A 20,193-nucleotide genomic window follows, 5' to 3' on the forward strand; every position below is an offset into this window, starting at 1 on the left:
GTTCTTCTTTCTCCCAAATCTCCTGTTGTCTCTCTCCATTTCCTTGTCAATCTTTTGAACACTTTAATTCGAGTTCAAAATCGTGAAGTTGTGAGTGGGGTAATTAAAGAGAGAATATTTCTACTCGAAGGACGGTCGGTAACCAATGGGCAAAGATTTATTTTATTGAACAGGGCGTCAGAATTTTAATTGTTCACCTTGACACAGCAGTTGTTATGAACTTGAATAAAGAGCTTGAAAGGCTGATGGAATCAGATTTCACAGTAACTTTGGAAAATTAATGAGATATATCCTTCATAGAGTTAAAATTTGAAGGATTTTTCGAGAATAGGTCCATTTTAATGGCCTTTAAGTATCATTGACCAAGCATCGATTCTGTACCCCTCCCCCCCACCCCCCACCCCCCCAACCCCGCCCGCACCCCCGGCCTTCATTGAGCCTGAATAAAATGCAACATTCATACAGCTTTCATCTTGTGCTACTCTTACCTTGTGACAGCACTTGTGTTTGTGTGTGCGTGGGGATGGAGTGCTGGGGGGTGGGGAGGGTGGGGGCGGGGAGGTGGACTGTTCCGAAATTCAATTATTCAATTCTACATACAAGCCGTCACTTTGAACAAATTAGCATTGGATCGAACTTGTTTAGGAAAAGCACATCAATCCTTAACATTTATTGCACTGTTTTTTTTGCCTCCGATGATGCTTTTATATTTAGTTTTTTCAGTCTTCACGTGTCCTAATTTTGACTGTAACTGCAGGACTATTTGTAAGAATGAGAGGGGCCAGATTATTCACAATTATTCACCATTATTGCCTCAGATAACAGGAAAATATGGAGTCTCCCATGACTGACTGCCCCCCACCCCACCTTGAGAATAACAGCTCTTAGTCATGTGGAGTCAGTCACTCCTGCGGTTGCCATAGGGTTTCCAATCCGTGTTTGCCACACAAATCCCTGCGTCACTCGTCATGACAACGACACCCGCGCTAAGGCCCAAGAAATAATTGCTTTTTTATATCAGGTCCCTGTCTGGCTCCGCGCCCAGCTGTCTCTGTTAATGATACACTGAAGCTAGTCATTCAAATTATAATGTTCTAATTCCCTATGATTATTTTTGGAAAGCGTTACCCAATCAGTTGTGAATTAGAACCTGAATCTGATTTCCTTCATTGGACACCTGTCGATTATTATTGAACAAATTACTTTTTTCCAGAATTATCAATCGCACAAGAAATGTTTATTTAAATATGATATCATGCTCTGTCTCTCTTACTCTAGAGATCCCATACATTGCTTTGCATGACTCTCTTGGTCAGTTTATGTCATAATTGTGCAAGAATATCTGTCTATATTAGATTCGATTCTGTCTCTGTTGTTACTGCAGAATTTTTAATCATTTATAGGATGTGGGGAGCACTGACACATGTTGCCCTTCTCTAATTGCCCCTGACAAAGTTGTGATGAACTGCTATCTTGAATCGCTGCAGTCCATGTTCACCCGGCAACATCACCGTCTATATCACATAAGGTCTGGCCACCCTCATGATACACCTGATCTTGATTCATCGTATTACCGAGATTGTATAACCCATACACAGTAGAAAATATTTGGGATAGTTACCATGGAATTGATGAAGATAACGGTTAAATAAAAATATTGAACCTTCTCAGGAGAGCAGCAGATGTTTCAATCCTTAGCATTAATAGGAATAAGAAGTCTGAGAATTAGAGGTATAATTATGTCCTGTCGGCTATATATCCAGGGTCATTTTCACCATCATTTTCACAAATCAGCACGCAATTGAGTCCTATATCAGGAACTTCCGTGAGGCATTGAGAAGATCAATTTTCATAATCTCCTCGTCATTCAAGATGCGATTTATTCATTTTCCAACAGATCCTTAAAGACAGATAAGTCAACGCCGGGAACAAAATAGTGAGGATGAAATCATTTTGTACGCAAGAGCACACAACCGAATGGTTGTCAATAAATACTTACAACTTAAATGACCTTCAGTTGAAGCACATGAACTGTTTGGTGTTTTCATGCACTCATGGAAGGCAGTGATGGGCTGAAGGTTCTCACTGGGAAAACTGAAGGGGAATTGCTAAAAGAGATCATTTCTCCAAAGGGGGTTATTAGAAAATACAATATATAAAATACACAAGCACACAAATGTCTATGATATTTCTTAGGCATAGAACCGTAGAATTCCTACAGTTCAGAAGAAAGGCCATCTGGCCCACCGAGTCTGCGTCCTACCCCAGGTCCTCCCCTCTGCCCAGCTGCGTTAGCCCCACACATTTACCATGGCTATTCCACATACTCTTAAGGGAAAATAACGGGCAATTTTGCGTGGCCAATCCAACTAATGCTATCTGTTGTAATATAAACGAGGGATGGGTTTTGTGCAGTAATACAGAGATAGAGCCGAATGCACCAGGTATCGATACAGCAACTGTACTAGTAAGAATACAGACTGGGCCCAGTTCAGTCATTACTGAGAGAGTGTATACAGTATATTACTAACCAGCGTGGTGTTTTTTCATCTAAATAGAGACATGACATGTTCAGTTTTGACAAAGACAAGGTCTATTCTAATATAAGCAGGGTCAATGTGCGCTGTAATTTAAACTGAGACTGGTTCCAGCGTATCAGCGCTAACAGAAAATAGAGACATGATCTAGTGTGATATAAACAGAGATGTGACCCAGTGGAATAAAAAGTGAGGCAATGCAGAATAAAGCAATGGTTGAAAAAGGTTAATGTGTAAAATGAGCAGAGGGATGGTTTGGCTCACTGATAAAGGAGAGAGCAGCTGGCGCAATAGAACTGTCTCCCAGTGTAATTTTGTCTGATTCTGGACATTGTATAATATAAACTGAGACAAAGCCGATGCAGTAATTTCAAACCAAACCTTTAGATTGATATAAACTTTGACAGGGGCAATTGCAGAAATAAACAAATCATGAAACAGAATAATAATTAGAGACAGAATATTATTCGGGATAAACAGGGAGGTGGACTAGTGCAGCAGTGATTGAGATATTGTCAATGTTTCTTTATATGTGGCAGGTTTCAGCAATGTAATAAGTGAGACGGAGCCTCGTGGAATGCAAACAGTAACATATCCTGGTGCATTATCAGGAGAGAGAGGATCCAGTGAAGTAACAACGGAGATATAGAGTTTCATGACATTAGACGAGGATTAATTCCGTGCTGTCATAACTGCCAGAATGAACGGTGTAATGTCAAATAAGGCTTGGTGCAGTATAGCAACAACTGGGATTTTGTTGAGTACAAAATCAGCTGAGAACTATTATTATATAATCAGAAAAATGATTTCGTGTCAGAGAAACTGGTTCACGTTTAGGATGGACAAAGACTGAGTTTATTACAGAAATAACTGAGATGATCATCTGTATCGTGTCGTGCCAAAAAGCACAGTTTCACTGCCATCTCCTGGACTATCTTTGCTATTGCAGGTGTTGTGAAATGCTGATTTCAGTTGCTGTTTCTTATTCTTTGATGGGCTGTATACCCTGCTGGTAAGGCCAGCATATATTGGCAATCGCTAATACACTGAATTTACTGGTTTTCTCGACCATCAAAGAAGGTACATAATCGCCAAACACGTGTGCGCCTGGAGTCAACTCTGGGCCAAACTGGTGAATGATGGAAGGTTTCCTTTTCTGCAGGGCATTAGATAATCTGATATATTTCTTGTCATGGCCGCAATTACAGAAACGAATTTCAAATTCAAAATTGTAATTGCATTTTAAAGCCTTTTGTAAGTGGATTTGAATATATATATATAGAGAAATTTGCCTACCCTCGGAATTACTCTCTCAGAAATATTACCACTATGACACTGTCTCCCTTTCAACATTGACAAAGTACTTACAGCAGCGAAGAAGGCATTTTGAAGCTTCATGTGTGTGTTGGCCCTTTAAAGGGGCAATTCATCCAATAACACTCTGTACCCCACAGTCTAGCATTTTGTTCATTTTCAGACCATATGCAATTCCATTTTGAAACCATTAATTGGCTCTGCCTGCACCACACTCTCAAACAGCACATTCCAGATCTGGATCACTCACTGTCTGACAATGTTTCTCGTGATGTCTCCATGTTTCTTCCACCAATTTACTTCAACCCGCGCCCTCTGTGTCAAGATCCTTCTGCCACTGAACAAGACTGTGGTGCAGCACAGTATCACATGACTTTTGAACGTCCATTTAGAGAAATATCCTCACAAACAATCTCTGTCACACAGCATAAAACTCAAACAAGTTATTTAAACTGGATTTGACCTGAACAAATACACTCGGGCTGAATGGGTCAAGAAACATTTAATTGGGATGATTCCTGCAGTGATGAAGAGACTGAAGATATAAATGTTAAATGTGCTGACACACAAAGATAGATCGGAAATTTTGGCATTAGCGAGGGCATTGGACATATCTCGAATATTGTGCACACTGCTTGCCTCCTTTTCTTAAGAAAGATGTTGATGCGTTAGGAAAAGTTCAGAGGAGTTTCATTGAACTATTGCCAGATATGAGCGGGTTATCTTACGAGGAAAGGGTGGTGATGTCAGGTTTGTGCCCACGAGAATTCAGAAGAGTAAGAGGCAAATTGACTGAAACCTTCAAAACTCTAAGAGGTGCTAACAGTGTGGATGTTGAGAGGAAGTTTCCTCTTGTCCAGTCTTGTGCCTGTATTGGATGTGTCTCTGAGTGCAGATATCTCGGGTCTTGGTTTTGCGTCTGTTTCCACTGTTGCACTGTCCACGGGAGGGCGCTCTCTGATCACTAACCGAACATCATGGCCTCCTTTTGCACAAAGTGACAATTTGCCGATATGAAAATGGGCGGAGAATAAAAATCCCATCGAATGACATTGCACCTTCCCGGTTCTTTGATTCAACCTTTAACTTCAATACATTTATTTGACACGAAATGCCCTCATTCTGGACTGAATATCATTGAAATAGACAGCATTGAATTGCAAGCATGACTAACCAACAAAAGAAAGCGAATCACTGGGAAATACACATCCCATGGTACTTATTTTGAAATTGACCACAGTCAGCTTTCAAACAAAAGCAAATAACTTTCAAGGGATATTGATCATCACTGAATTGAAAACACAACTGACCAACAGAACGAATCAGATCTCCGGGTAATACAGATCACAATTTTCAGATTGGCTGTCGTCAGCTTTTACACAAAGTCAACTATATTTAAATGGAGGGGAATCAAGAACTCTCTGTTGTTCACACTTGAGCTTTTTTCACTATGGGTGTGAAACATTCAGGCGCATAAAATCCGGCCCTTTACAGGAAAGTCCAGTAGATCCGAACTGAGCATCGATTCCCTCATCTGTCTGAGTGGCTTTTCCTGTTTCTTAATGACGAAAAGCCATTAAAAAGATTCTTCTGTGAAATGTCCGCCATTTCCACTAGTTCACTTACAGTATCACTTGTATCTGTCTTTTTGAGCACACAGTACTATCAGATATTTCAGATGGTGATTAACCATATGAGTCTGCACCTAGAAACCCACTAAATTCTGTTGCAGCCTGAACAGGATGGGAATAAGTGTTCGGTGTCAAAATCGAACTTTCCTGTCAGTGCGTCAAAAAGGAGTTTATTATTTTCCAGCAGACATTTGAGAGTGATATCAGAGCAATGAAAACATGCCTTTAACATCGAGGTTCGGATAATGTTGAACAACAAACTCAAATCAAGGAATGCTCCATAGCAGACGTCAGAAAGCTAAAATTTGACGAAATGTTTCTACCCGGGGACCTTTCGCGTGTTAAGCGAATGTGATAACCACTACACTACAGAAACAACTAGAAGCTCAGCATAGCGAATCTGCCTGTCTGCAATGTTCAACTGCGCTGTGTTGCTGCAGGTTCCGATGGTTCGACTGAGAGCCCATGTCACTGAATTCAGGAAGATAACCGTTACTTTCAATCTGACTGTACAACTTATCCCGAACAGCAAAATTTAAAAGTGTCAGTCTCGAAAATATCTAAGGGAGCAATGATTTCTGCCCATTTATTAATGCGTCATTTTCATCTTCTTTCAAATAATCTCAATCAATTGTACTCAGTGATAAACGCAAATTACTCGGTTCCTGGAATCGGAAACGAAAAGGGAAAATTCTGGCAAGTCTCACAAGGACTGGCAGCAACTATAAGGAGTGAAAGGGGCTGACATTTCGAGTCCAGATGACATCTTGTCAACGCTCATTGTACAATTGTACTCTGTATATGTTTCAATATTTAGTTTCAGGGCACTCTGGGGAAATTCCCTTCCTGCACATGCGCCCAGGCAGTTATCTTTTACTCTTTTAATATGTTGAATCTTGATGATTATCATTCACATCCTCACCCGTCAGACTTTCGGTTCCTTCTCCTTTCGGGAATATTCTTTTTATTGCGTCTATTTTTCAATCACTCCAGCGCGGTGCGCTCTGGGAAAATACTACAGCACACACGCGGTTCCGCCACCTGCCTCTTTATAAAAATATGTATTTTATTTAATTTTAATTCCGCTCTAGGCGGGATTTCCGGGTGGGAATTTCTCTCACTTTCTACATTTCTGAACCGCCGCTTTTTCCTCGACGGGGGGAGGGGCTGAAGGTGACGTCACGGCAACATGGCGGCTGGTCCCGCCTCACTACAGGACCCGGATGTTCCGCCAACGAGCAGCGGCCGGGCAGGAGTGGGCAAGAGGTGATACTGGGAGGAGCAGCGTCCCGTCGAGTTACAACGACCCCCGGTGGTCAGGAAGGGAAATAGCAGCAGCGCAGTCCCTGCCCAAAGGCTTTCCCAGTTCAGCTGCTCAGAGACACTGGGAACCTCTTCAATTGGAAACTTCAGCTTCTCACATTCATCCCCTGTGTTCAGTCATTGTTTAATAGACAATCTCTGTAGTGAAATCAGAAACAACTTGTTCACATTAAAAGGGGATGGGAATCTGGACCATTCCACTCAAAAGGCTTTGCTTGTCTTGAAATTTCAATTGCAATGTTCAAGGTGAGAATTTATAGATGTCAGTCATGTTGCATGTGGAACGCTCATGATGCCACAATAAGATCAGTACAGACATCGCACAGGATTGTGTGACTGGAGAAGAAGTTAGAAGTGGAGTGGTTAAATATAGAGCTACAGGGCCTGAAGGTCAGTTTTGGGTAAAAAAAAAATGGCAGTACAAAGAACAGAGAAAATTACAGCACAAGAACATGCCCTTCGGCCCTTCAAACCTTCACTGACCATGCTGTCCGACTTAACTAAAACCCCCTATCCTTTCGGGACCATATCCCTCTATTCCCATCCTATTCATGGAGTTGTCAACTGACTTAAAAGTCACAACTGCATCCGCTCCTACTATCTCTCCCCGGCCGCGAGTTCCAGGAACCCACTATTTTCTGTGCAAACAATCTGCCACGTCCATCTCCTTTAAACCTTGCCCCTCGCATCTTAAAGCATGCCTTCATCAGCCGGGGCATTTTGTTGCTGAACAGTATCTGAATCTCGATGTGAAACCAATCGTATCTTCGCTGTGGCCTCGGCCTCAAATGCTTTGTGTCAAATCAGAAATGATAAATTGTTTGATGCAATACCAGGAAAGAAACTTCCCTGTTTTGACACCTGCACATATCAGCAAGTCATCCAGTCTACAAGACAATTTAATAGGTTTAGGTGCAGACTAACATAGTTAATCAACATCTGAAACATGCTAGGGTGAGGGAAGTCTGTATGATTTCAGTTTCGTACTGAATATTGTCAGAATCTCGCTGTTACAGTCATATTATGTTTGCACTGACCTCAGCTTGAAATGCTTTCTCCAAAATCAGAAATGCTGAATATTATGAAAAATTTCACAAAATTGTGTAAATTCTCTAAGACGTTGAATTTTGCCCAAAATGTATTTGAGGTTAGCATTTATTTAATATCCTAATCTTATTAAATGATTTTTTTCGAAATAATAACTTAAAATAGTCGGTTACTGTTCATTAGCAAATTCCTAACATTACTTTCTCCAAACAAGCTGAAAATATGCTTGCCAGCATTTGTCTGAATAAGAATAAAGCTATTAAATACCTTTTTCATCGAAAGTAACAAGGAATTTAAGACCACCTTTTAAATGTTTGTACTGAGCCAACCAAGAGTCGAACCTAGAAACTTCTGATCTGTAGTCAGACGCGTTATCCATTGCGCCACTGGCCCACATGGGAAAGTGGGATAGTTGTTACATATTAGCTCGACGTTTCGAAAGTTTCAGGCCGAAACATTGTCAAAAAGTTTGCGTTAACTTGTGAGGAAAAGGTCCATTGTTCAGATTGTCTTTATTCATTTCCTATCATCCCGCATTGCCCTTGAACTGAGTAACAGCAGTTGATCGGGCTGGCAAATTCTCCTCTCGATTCGGACTTGGTGATAAACTTAAACCAAATGCTCGACAGTCAATCCATCATCTGTATTTGCAAATTAAAACAAGGTTCTACCGAGATTTGAACTCGGATCGCTGGATTCAGATTCCAGAGTGCTCACCATTACACCACAGAACCCAACACATGGGCACAACCTGAAAATCGTGAATCAATACTTGTGCCAATTTGAACAACAGAGAGAAATATCAGTCCCGTTGCACAATTATTCGTATATATATTTCCCTTGCTGGTTCCTCCTGTAAAAGCGAGTAGGCTACTTTCCACTGCATTAAATTCCACTGTAACTGACCACATTCAAACACCAATGTTTGCATCGAACTGACATAAACTTTACTGCAGTAAATCCACTGAACAACATCAGTTTATCAGAGCTCTGCTTTCATCACACTGGAAGCCAATGTGAAAAATATAAACAATTTCAAACCTTAACAGACAGGAAGGAGTGTGTGAGTGCGGACAATTGGCGCTGTGCACATTCCTGTAATCAGTACCTGGGAGAATCAGGCAGATGGGATCCTGGTGGTCTCGTGGTTAGGATTCATTGCTTTCAGATGTCGCAGACTGGCCTCGATATATGAAGATTTAATGCATTTTTTAACGTAAGAGTAAAAAGCTTTGCGGTTTTCCTTTATCCGACTTGCCAAGGACTTCTCATGCCCCCTACTAGCTCTCCTAAGCCCTATTTTTTTAACTCATTCCGAGCTAACTTGTAACCCTATATAGGTGCCATCAAGTCTTGAAAGTGAAAGTTTGGCCTGGTGTCGCACTGGGTACCAGCTTTGAAGAAATGAAGCAACTTAAAGCATTTGCAGAATGGCATGATGTGTATTGTCGTGATATGAGTTGAGTGTAAGAGGCAGTGTGCAAATGATTTGAATACGTTTTGAGCGTGTTTGGACTGATGTGGAGAAAGCAGAGGCATATTTGGGAGAATGAGGCTGTGTGAGAGGGGGACTGTTGCAGAGTGTTTGTGTTTTGGAGGAAGGTTGAAAGTTTGAGATGCGGTTGTGAATGAAAGGAAGGTGTTGAACAGCATGAGAGGCTTGTACGATGTTGCGTGTGAGATTTGAATGAGAGCATTTGTGGGCATTTGGGAAATGAGAGGACAAAGTAAGAAAACTACAATGCTGCTGAGTGTGAAGGAAGAGAGAGCATGTGGGTGTAGTAGTAGCAAGCGCAGCATTGGTGGTTCAGTGGTAGAATTCTCGCCTGCCACGCGGGAGGCCCGGGTTCGATTCCCGGCCAATGCAAAGCTTCTTTTTCTCCGTTCACTCTGTATATTGAAGCGAATCTCCTGTCAAAATTGGGGGAAAACAAGGGAAATATTAATTCTTGGAAGTAAATCCTGAGGGAAATGGATCACAATATTCGGAAGGTGGTGCAGTTGTGAATGGTGTTAATGATGATTGAGTGGAAAGTATTGGAACTTTGGGCTACTGGTGGTTAGTTCCCTTCCTGCCTGTGATAAGAGACATGGATGTATTTTACCTGCCCGTTCACAGGAGAAACACTCGACAGCAGTGCTGCAGGATCAAGAGAACTAAAGAGACTTGTATAGAATTGTAAACAGTGCGATCATGCTGCAGTTCTGGAACAGGTTTTCAGAAATAGAATTGTGGTCATTGACACACTAGTTTAGAATATATTTTACTGCTGTTGTCTCAGTCTCTGTGGCGCAATTGGTCAGCGCGTTCGGCTGTTAACCGAAACGTTGGTGGTTCGAAACCACCCAGGGACGGAATTTTGCTATTTTTCTCACTATCAGCATTCACGGGTAAACAGTTGCCTGCTTCAACTCATTGAAAAGTCTGGAACTACGAGAGAGAATTTGGCAGTGTACAAGCGGAGACATTGTATATACCTCTGATTCTGTGTGTGCCCTTGTATCTTTCGAGTTACGAGGATCTCAAAATGTCTGCGCCTGAATCTTGGTGTATCTGAATCTAGTGTGCCCCTGCATCTATATGTGTCCCTGAATCTGTGTATGCCCCCTTGTATCTCTGTGGGCTCCAATACCTGTGTGTGTGTGTGTGTGTGTGTGTGTGTGTGTGTGTGTGTGAGTGTGTGTGTGTGTGTGTGTGTGCGTGTGCCCCTGTAAATGTCTGATTCTTTGTGCCTTTTTTAAGACTAAACCGTGAAAATGTCTGATAAACGAATTGCAGAGGGCAGCAATGTTTACCCACTAAGATTCTGAATTTGATTAACGTCTGATAACTGCATCGAATGTACAATTTGAAGTTTCAAATCATCCCAACTTCAATCTCCAGACATTATCTCCCAATGGGAAATGAAGAACACGATTTATCTGCGGTGCCTGGTTATAAAAAGGGCGAATACGTCAGCCGAGATCCTTCTATAAGCTCCAATCTCGGACAATATCGTTCAATATTTATATTTCAGTTACCGGTTCGCAGACTCACAAGCACAGCGCCTGCAGTCTCTGTGGTCCGCCAGCAGATGACGGTGATGTATCATTTTTATCACAAGGTTAGTGCAGCAGGTTTGAGGAGATATTTGAGGACAATTTATTTCCCTGTTTCCATGGAAAGGCAACAATCAGTAAAGCAATGGCATTAATATCTCTGTCAGTAAGATTCACAGGAAAATCTGGCCGAAGGATAGTGAATTTAATACTTGCCTTCATATTTACCTTCCGGCTAGTGAACATGTCGATTACCAGCTAATTATTGCATAACCTTACATTTTAGTGATTTAAAGATTTGTCCATTTTATCATCCAGACATTATCAAATAATATTTCCTCATAATTGGACACATGTCTCTTTTTCGCTGGATTTTCCATTCCTCGGCCCTCATTTTTTTCCTCAGTCCGTTCAGAAATCCAGCCCGAACCCTGCCTCTATAATATGTTCTGTGTATATGTAAATATAGTTCCTTGTTATAATTTTTGACTTCAGCACAATTCGAGCCCTAACTCACTCTGATCTATCACACAATTTCATCCACACAATTATATTGCACTTTTTAGTTAATATCCATCTATTCTTCTCACTCGCTCTTTGTTCGATTCCATCTATTAGACACATTTGATAGAAAAATAATTAGTGAGAAAGTGTCTGCTTTATTAGTGATACACGGGTGTGTTCAGTAGTGCATGACATAGAGCCTAGCACAATAATATCTGAGATGGAGCCTAATGTAACGTAAGTGAACTCTTGACTAAGTAATAATAGTCCAGAGACGATGACTTGTAGCATTTATCATGGCATGTCTATATGTATTAATAAATGAAGCGGCATGTAATGTAGTGTACACAGTTGCAAAGTCTATTGCAATAATGATTCAAATGTGTCAAACGCAGTATATAAAGAGATATGGCCTAGTGCATTACTGTACAAGACTGCACCAAATGTGTGATTGTAGTGAACACTGCCATGAACAGTCATAAATGAGACAAGGTTAATTGTAGCCCTGATAGAAGCAAAGCCCAGTGCATGAATAAAAAAATTAAACTTCAGATTGCGTGATCATTGGTCCCAAACTGGTTTAGAATATATTTAGCGGCTGTCTCAGTCTCTGTGGCGCAATTGGTCAGCGCGTTCGGCTGTTAACCGAAAGGTTGGTGGTTCGAGACCACCCAGGGACGGAATTTTACTATTTCCTCACCATCAGCATTCACGGGTAAACAGTTGCCGGTTGGCAATGGGTCCGTGGGTGCCAATAAAAAATAGCTGTGAATTGTTTCCGGCTGTACTGTTATCTGGTATTACCAACATTATTTAATGACGATTGACTTCAAACATATTACATATAACATTATATATACATATACACATATATATATCTGTACACCATTACATATATATATCATTATATATATAAATGCTTCCATTATACCTTTAAACATATAAAAAAATTGAAAAATGAGCTTGTGGCTGAGCATTTGTTCCAATTCCATATTCCTGCTTCCATTCATTCCTGGATAGATCATAAATCTGTCAAACCCAAACTGAAATGTATTCAATGATGGAACATCAGAACCCTCTGGAGTAGAGAATTCCCAAGATTCACCAGCCTTTGAGTGAAGCAATTTCTCCACATCTCAGTCCGAAATCATCAGCTCCTTATCCTGAGATTGTGTCCCCGTGTAGAAATAAAACAAAAGGCAGGTGGCGCATGGATAAATTAATATGTTAAAATTAGTCAGCTTCCCTGGTGGTCCAGTGGTTAGGATTCGGCGTTTTCACCGCCACGGCCCGGGTTCGATTCCCGGTCAGGGAATGTAGATTTTTTGCTGTACAACAATCCTGCGTTACTTCCCGGTCTGTACCAGTTCTGTCGGAATCAGCATCAGAGAGATTTCCTCTTTAGTATCTGAATTGGAAATGTCAGATTTAAAGAACAAAGAAAAAAGGGAGCGACAGGCTACAAAGAGCTGATGATACAAATGCTGAGATTATTCGAAGAAAGATGAAAATGATGCATTAATGAATGGGTAAAAATCATTGATCCCTTAGATATTTGCGAGACGAACGCTTTTAAATGTTGATGTTGGGGATAAGTTGTACAATCAGATTGAAAGTAACGGTTATCTTCCTGAATTCAGTGACATGGGCTCTCAGTCTGACCATCGGAACCTGCAGCAACACAGCGCAGTTGAACATTGCAGACAGGCAGATTTGCTCCATTAGTTTTACGGTTGTTCCTGTAGTGTAGTGGTTATCACGTTCGTCTCACACGCGAAAAGTCCCCGGTTCGAAACCGGGCAGAAACAATCATTAAGCTTGCTTATGTTGGGGAAGGGAAATTATTTGGTTTCAGTTTGTTGCTGCACATTATCCGAACCTCGATGTTAAAGACATGTTATCATTTCTCTGATTTCACCCTCAAATACTTTCTGTGAAATAAGGTGCACTGACGGGGAAGTTCGATTTTGACACCGAGCATTTATTCGCATCTCGTTCAGTCTCCAACAGAATTTAATGGGTTTATAGGTGCAGACGAATATGGTTATTCACCATCAGAAATTTCTGATAGTAGTGTCTGCTCAAACAGACAGATACAAGTAATACTGTAAGTGAACTAGAGGAAAAGGCGCACATTTCACAGGAGAATCACATGACGAAAACGACACTGCACACGCTCCTGCATTCAATCATACAACAGCAGTAAGTATCAAAATTTAAATCCACTTCGCTCGCGTTGGGATTCGAACCCACACCTCCACCGAGGTTGGAGCCTTAGACCACTCGGCCACACAACCACATTGACATACGTCACAATCATATTATTTAATGGAAATGTTACTGAAATTCGTTTAAAGAAATGGAGTTGGGAAAGGCCATCGGGAGGATTGAGCCTGATCCTTCTCTGAATCAGGTCAGCCTGAACTGTGTAACAAACAGAAATCATCTCACTTTAGAAACACAATGAGCTGCACTGAAGGGACACCATCATTTAAACTGTCCTTAAGCTCGTCGTTTCTTAATTTCCTGTTGCTCTGTTTTTTGAAGGGAAGTAGTGGGGGTGTGGAGATGGCCTTCGCGTGATATTCGTCTCCATCGAGTATACACTGAAGGCTACGAAGAAGATGTCACAGCTTCTGAACTCTGGGAACTTACTGGGGGTGGGAAAACACTCTGACTGCCGGGTCCCGGAGTAACAAGGTAACACTGAGCTGGTGATGGCGGAACCCGGGTGTTCCAATGGTGCAACGCCATCGTTTTCACCACCATGGGCTCGATGACAGGTGTCAAGTGTGGAAATAAGCAGAGTATGTTTTTATAATGAGAAACCTGCCTATTGTGTGACGGAAGAGAACGAAGAGAAAGGCTAAAATGACGATGATCCGCTGATTGGGAAAGTCACTGTCAGCTTCCCTGTTGGATCAGTGGTTTGGATTCTGCACTGTGGCCACAAGTTTATATCACTTGTCTGTGATATAAACATGACAATGTGAAGGAGAAACTTGTATTTGGTGAATAAAAAGACAGAAACAAAACGAAAGGCAAGTGGTTCATGGATAAATTAATATTTTATAAAGCGTTTTATCAGCTTTCCTGGTGGTAGCGTGGTTTGGATTCGGCGCTTTCACCGCCGTGGCCCGGGTTCGATTTCCGGTCAGGGAATGTAGATTTATTGCGGTACAGCAATCCTGTGTTACTTCCCGGTCTGCACCAGTTCTGGCGGAATCAGCATCAGGGAGATTTCCTCTTTTGTATCTGATTTGGAAATATCTGATTTTAAGAACAAAGAAAAAAGGGGAGCGACAGGATACAAATGCGGATGATTATTGGAAGGAAGATGAATATGATGCATTAATGCATGGGCAGAAATCATTGCTCCCTTAGGTATTTGCGAGACGAACGCTTTTAAATGTTGATGTTGGGGATAAGTTGTACAATCAGATTGAAAGTAACGGTTATCTTCCTGAATTCAGTGACATGGGCTCTCAGTCTGACCATCAGAACCTGCAGCGACACAGCGCAGTTGAACACTGCAGACAGACAGATTTGCTCCACTGCGTTTCACGCTGTTTCTGTAGTGTAGTGGTTATCACATTCACCTCACATGCGGAAAGTCCTCGGTTCAAATCCAGGCAGAGATATTAATTCAGCTTTCTCAAGTCGGGTAAGGGGAAATTATTTGACTTCAGTTTGTTGCTCAACATGATCCGAACCTCGATGTTAAAGACATGTTATCATTGCTCTGATTTTACCCTCAAATACTTTCTGTGAAATAAGGTGCACCGACGGGAAAGTACAATTTTGACACCGAACATTCATTCACATCTCGTTCAGTCTCCAGCAGAATTTAATGGGTTTATAGGGGCAGACTAACATGGTTAATCACCATCTGAAATATCTGATCGTATTGTGTGCTCAAACAGACAGTTACAAGTGACACTGTAAGCGCTTGCAGTCTCGATGTTGTGCTGGTTGTTATAATTCACACTCAGTTACTGGTTTGAAAAGAGTCATATTGAACTCGGAAACTGAACTCTGTGTCTTGCTCCACATTTGTTGCAAACCCTGCTGAGAAATTCCAGTCCTTTCTGTTTTTATTCTAACAGGAATCATAGGAGGAGGAGCAGACCACTCGGTCCATCGAGATTTCCACCATTCAGTGTCATCATGGCTGATCTTGGGATACAACTTAGTTTTTCCATCAGCTCCCCATATCCCTGAATTCTCCAAGAGATCAGAAACCTGTTTATCCCGACCTTGAACGTGGTCGATGATGGGGCGTACATAACTGTCAGGTACAGAAAATACCAAAGATTCTTGCCCTTTGAGTGAATAATTTCTCCTTATCTTAGCCCTAAATAACCAGCCGGTGATCTGTGCCGCAGGGGATTAGATTCCCGACCAGCAGAGAAAAAGAAAATCTCTCAGCCTCCATCCTATCAAACCGAATCAGAACTGTGTAAGTTTAAATAGATCACCGCTTATTCTTCTAAACTCCAGAGAATTTCACCACAGGACAACTCACTGACCCCAGGGAACAATCTGATGAACCTTCTCTTTACCGTATCTAATGCAAAGCATATCCCTTTTTAAATGTGACTGTCACATCTGCGCGGAATATTCAACCTGGTTTCCACAAAATCCTGTGTAGCAGCAGAAACACCTCGTTATTTTAAAACTCCAGTCTGCCGGCAATGAGAACAAAATGTAATTCCCCTTCCAAATATCTGCTGCACCTACATGCTAACTTTAAGCATTGCTTGTACAACCGCATCTATTCCATTCTTAATATCAACATTTATATTTATCAGCTTGTCAAATATGTTCTGCTCTTTCGATTTCTTTTCACGAAGAAGAAAATCGTTTTGCTTTCCAAATTAGCACCTAATCTGCCCCTCTACTCATAAGAGGACTTCGTTTCGCCTCACACTCTATTTGCCTTTTTCCAACAGTTTGTACTAGCTAAACTTTGGACGGAGGCTCTAGCCAGAATTGAACTCGCGACTCCTGGTTTTACAAGACCAGCGGTCTAACCACTGAGCTATGGAGCCAAATGCTGCCAGCACCTTCCCGTACTAGTAAGATTATCAGTGGATTGAGGAGGAGGATGGGGTTTGTGGTGGGGGATTTTTGATGAATGTGGAAATGTCTGAGGTGGAGAGCAGGAAGTTAAAAGACACACCTTGAAAGTGACATGATTTGACATGTGTGCTGTGTGTGTATCTGACATGTATGTTGTGCCTGTCATGTGATTCTGCTTCAGAGTTTATCGTTAGTGTTGCACCTCTGACTTCTCCAGCTCCGATGCCAGTTCATCCAGCTGGAAGATTTAGATGTTGTTCCCTTCACAGACGCTGTGAGGCGTGTTTTCATTAAATAAAGAATTAAACAAAAAATGATTCACTCCGTGACTGGGAATCGAAACCGCGTCACGGCGCCGATCCTGATCACTGGACCTTCAGTGTTGCTGATGTGAGAGATTTGTAATGAATTGACCATCTCTGCACCCATTGCTTTATTTCCAATAATTTTCAACAAAAATAAGTCACGATGAGAAATGACGGGAAGCGAAAATGACAGGATTTGAACCTCAGTTAGAAAGTCCCAACCCATCCTCTGGGCAGGGATTGCAGTCTCAATGTTGGCAATTATGTCTCTTACACCGACAAATGGCCATTCAGCCTGTGTTCCTGTCTGTCTTCTCGATCGGAGTAACTCCGTTTGATGAAGTGTCATCTGGATTCGAAACATCCGCCCTTTTCACTCCTTACAGGTGCTGTCAGACATTGGGAGATTTTGGAACATTTCCTCTTTTCCCATCCGCAGTAATTTGTTTTTATCACTGAGGACATTTGGTTGAGATTATTTGAAGAAAGATGAAAATGATGCATTAATGAATGGGCAGAAATCATTGCTCTCTTAGATATCTGGCAGACGAAAGCTTCTGACTTACATGCCAGCCGAAACAGCTCAGTTGGGAGAGCGTTAGACTGAAGATCTAAAGGTCCCTGGTTCAATCTCGGGTTTCGGCAGGATCACCTTGCTGGTTTTCTGTGCTAATTGGAAGTACATTTTGCCTCACACTGTCTTCAAACATCAGTTCACACAAGATGCAACAAACCAAATACCAAATGCCTTTCTGCTGACTGGCTCCGTAAAAAGGCAGAGTTTAAGAGCACGGATAAGAGCCCACTCGGACACCCACATGACAGGCGCCCACACCCATCCTGGACGGGACAAGTTAGTTCTGATTCCCGCTCCACAGATAGTGCCAAACGTACTGACGTCATCCAGTATTTTCTGTTTTTATTTCAGATTTCGAAAGTCCGCAGTCGACTACTTTATGTTTATGTTTGGAGCTGACAAGTGGCAAGTAGCATTGGCGCCACACAGAATGCTGAGAGGCTTGGTGATGCTGTTGTCTGTGTGGTGTTGGAGGGGTGCGGGGGTGCTGCCGGGTGGAAGTGGTCTTGTGTTTGGAAGGTGCTGTCTAAGGTGCCTTTGGTGGATTCCTGCATCATGCAGACAAGTGGGGAACATTCTATCGCACTCCCGACTTGTGCCACGTCGATGGTGGACTGTTTCACTGATTCAGGGATTATTTCCTCGGGTGGATGTAGCTGTCACTCGGGGGCATAGCTATAAGGTTCATATAGGAGGATGTCCGAGGTAGGTTCTTTACTCAGAAAGTGGTTGGTGTGTGGAATGGACTCACTGCTGTGATAGTGGAGTCGGACACTTTAGGAACTTTCAAGCGGTTATTGGGTCGGCACATGGAGCACTCCAGAATGATAGGGAGTGGGATAGCTTGATCTTGATCTTGATCATGGGTTCGGACAAAGCTCAGCACAACATCGTGGGACGAATGACCTGTACTGTGATGTACTGTTCTATGTTCGATGCTTTTTGGGAGTCAGGAGGTAAGTTACTCCTGCAGGATTCCCAGCCTCTGACCTGCTCTTTTAGCCACTGAACGAACTGATAAAATGTGTGCTGAGTCAGAATAGGTCTATCTTCTGTCCTGCTCTGTGTTGTCATGAATTTTCAGCACTTTTGTCATTTCCTGAATGTATTTTGAGGCTGAAGTAAGAGCCAATGTCATATGATTGTAAGATCTGTGTTCAGGTAATATTCAATAGTGGATTCACTGGCGGGAGGGGTGCGGTTTCCAGCCATGTTGTTGACGCTGGATTGATAACGCAGAGAAGCAAATGACGCTTTGAGAACCAGGGTTCGATTTCCAACACAGCAGGTTAACTCAATTCAAGGCAAAGTAGAATGACTGCGAGTGAGAATAGCAAATCTCAATTATGTAACATTTCCTCACTAAATCGAATATGTTTTGACCATGTTTCCGCCAATTTTGAAGCTTCGGACGGATATGTAAATAGTGCTGCAGCTGGTTTTGCTGTGGGCCAGTGGCGCAATGGATAACGCGTCTGACTACGGTTCCGAAGATTCTAAGTTCGACTCCTGGCTGGCTCGTTATGTTACTTTACTTCAAAAACTCCATGTTCGTGTTGATGAAAAATATTTTTTCATTAATTTTAGACGAATTCTGGGAAATGTTGACCAAATGCAATCAGCTTCTGTGAAGATATTTATCTTAGCTACTTATTTTTCAAAAAAAATGTTGACAAAAGAAAAAGAAAAAACTTTTCTTTTGAAAGAAAAATGTTTCTTTTTTAAATGAAAAATTCTCGTTAAAGTATTTGGGAAAAATATGTCAGCAAGCTTCAGCTACCTTTTAAAAGTTGAAAATTTCTCGAAAAAAAACATGGAAATATTACATTTTTCAGAATGGTGAAAATATTTTCTAAAAAAAAGTTGATGAAATCTGTTGAAGAATTCCTTTTAAGCATGTTTAATTTTAAGAAGCAAAATACAGAGTCTTTTTAAAAGTTGACAAATTTCAGTTAAAACAGATGGAGGAATTTCTTCGGAGTAAGTTTTATTCTGAAAAGTTCAAATTAGCCAGAAGTTTCTGGTTTGTGATGCTGGGATTGTTGTCCATTGGAGAGGAGATTGAGGAGTGATTTAATCGAGGTGAACTAGATTAGGGCAAGTTTATAGGGGGAGCGGCAATTTATAAAATTTGGGGCAAGTCGGGGACATCACACATGCACACACACCTACACACTCTCTATCTCTCTCTCTCACGCTCACACACACACACACACACTTGCTCAATAATTGCCAGACTCGAGTCGAATTGCTATTATGTGACACAAACCGCTTCTTTTTATTTTCCAACAGAGGAATTAAAGAGCAGCAAAAAAACGAAAAGCACTGACGTTGCAGACACCTGGCACCAGAGGATTATCATACTGTGCATTGTCAAACCAATTGAACTGGCTGACAAATTGTCCTCTCGATTGGTGCTTTGTGATACATTTAAACAAAACACTCTTCAGCAAATCAACCATCTGCATGTGAAAACAAGGTCCCGCCGAGATTTGAACTCGGATCGTTGGATTCAGAGTCCAGAGTGCTCACCATTAGACCACGGAACCACACACGCGCACCGGAAATCCTCATTCAATATTTCTGCCACCTTGAATAGCAGAGAGAAATGTAAATCCCGTTGAGCAATCCCCTCAATGGCCAACACCCATTCATACTCGCATTGCCCTTACTGGTTCCTCCTATAAAAATGCTGGAAAATCTCAACATCTTTAACGAGAAACAATAAATAGTACTACAAAACTGAAACATTAGTTCTCCTGATCCGGGAATCTGAAACACGGGGACACAATCTCAGGATAAGGCGCTGATGATTTAGGACAGCAAAGAGGAGA

At 41.7% G+C, this 20,193-nt stretch overlaps 8 non-coding genes across 8 annotated transcripts; 6 read left to right on the forward strand and 2 right to left on the reverse strand.

Annotated features, from left to right (window-relative positions):
* Positions 1 to 8,514: 8,514 nt before the first annotated feature.
* trnaq-cug (transfer RNA glutamine (anticodon CUG)) lies at positions 8,515 to 8,586 on the reverse strand. Its single transcript has one exon. It is a non-coding gene; the product is annotated as a tRNA-Gln (tRNA).
* A 1,062-nt stretch (positions 8,587 to 9,648) lies between these two features.
* On the forward strand, positions 9,649 to 9,719 carry trnag-gcc (transfer RNA glycine (anticodon GCC)). Its single transcript has one exon. It is a non-coding gene; the product is annotated as a tRNA-Gly (tRNA).
* Positions 9,720 to 10,133: 414 nt separating this feature from the next.
* On the forward strand, positions 10,134 to 10,207 carry trnan-guu (transfer RNA asparagine (anticodon GUU)). The gene has a single exon. It is a non-coding gene; the product is annotated as a tRNA-Asn (tRNA).
* A 1,794-nt stretch (positions 10,208 to 12,001) lies between these two features.
* Positions 12,002 to 12,075, forward strand: trnan-guu (transfer RNA asparagine (anticodon GUU)). The gene has a single exon. It is a non-coding gene; the product is annotated as a tRNA-Asn (tRNA).
* A 563-nt stretch (positions 12,076 to 12,638) lies between these two features.
* On the forward strand, positions 12,639 to 12,710 carry trnae-uuc (transfer RNA glutamic acid (anticodon UUC)). Its single transcript has one exon. It is a non-coding gene; the product is annotated as a tRNA-Glu (tRNA).
* A 420-nt stretch (positions 12,711 to 13,130) lies between these two features.
* Positions 13,131 to 13,203, forward strand: trnav-cac (transfer RNA valine (anticodon CAC)). The gene has a single exon. It is a non-coding gene; the product is annotated as a tRNA-Val (tRNA).
* Positions 13,204 to 17,354: 4,151 nt separating this feature from the next.
* On the forward strand, positions 17,355 to 17,427 carry trnaf-gaa (transfer RNA phenylalanine (anticodon GAA)). Its single transcript has one exon. It is a non-coding gene; the product is annotated as a tRNA-Phe (tRNA).
* Positions 17,428 to 19,836: 2,409 nt separating this feature from the next.
* trnaq-cug (transfer RNA glutamine (anticodon CUG)) lies at positions 19,837 to 19,908 on the reverse strand. Its single transcript has one exon. It is a non-coding gene; the product is annotated as a tRNA-Gln (tRNA).
* Between the last annotated feature and the right edge of the window lie 285 nt (positions 19,909 to 20,193).

The sequence above is a fragment of the Carcharhinus amblyrhynchos genome, unplaced genomic scaffold (genome assembly GCF_965287045.1).
Source record: "Carcharhinus amblyrhynchos unplaced genomic scaffold, sCarAmb.v2.hapA scaffold_38, whole genome shotgun sequence".
In the NCBI taxonomy this organism is placed as follows: domain Eukaryota; kingdom Metazoa; phylum Chordata; class Chondrichthyes; order Carcharhiniformes; family Carcharhinidae; genus Carcharhinus; species Carcharhinus amblyrhynchos.